A 387-nucleotide genomic window follows, 5' to 3' on the forward strand; every position below is an offset into this window, starting at 1 on the left:
CGGGGCGCGGGGCTTCGGCTCCCGGGGCCGCGGCACCGCTCCTCCTGCCTGCCGCCTCCTGCGTGCTCCCCTGGCCCTCTGCCTCCTTACAGACCTTCACGGAGCTCCTCCTAACAAACTGCCGCTTACGGGACAGAAGGGAATAACCAGTGGCGTTTACTCGGGAAGCAGCCCGAGGCCTGGGAGCTGTGGCATACTAGTCAGCACAGCTGTCACCGAAATTGGGAATAAACCTCTAAATAAGAACAAGCAAAAACCACGTAAGGTACGCCCGGGAGTCACCACTCCACAACCGACCCACACAGTTCAAAACAAACCCACCTTTTTAGAGTCTATTTTTAATACATATTCATAAAAGGGGAGACTCTCTTCCAAAAAATATCCAAA

Source organism: Athene cunicularia (assembly GCF_003259725.1).
Source record: "Athene cunicularia isolate RWA chromosome 4 unlocalized genomic scaffold, athCun1 chr4_part3, whole genome shotgun sequence".
In the NCBI taxonomy this organism is placed as follows: Eukaryota; Metazoa; Chordata; class Aves; order Strigiformes; family Strigidae; genus Athene; species Athene cunicularia.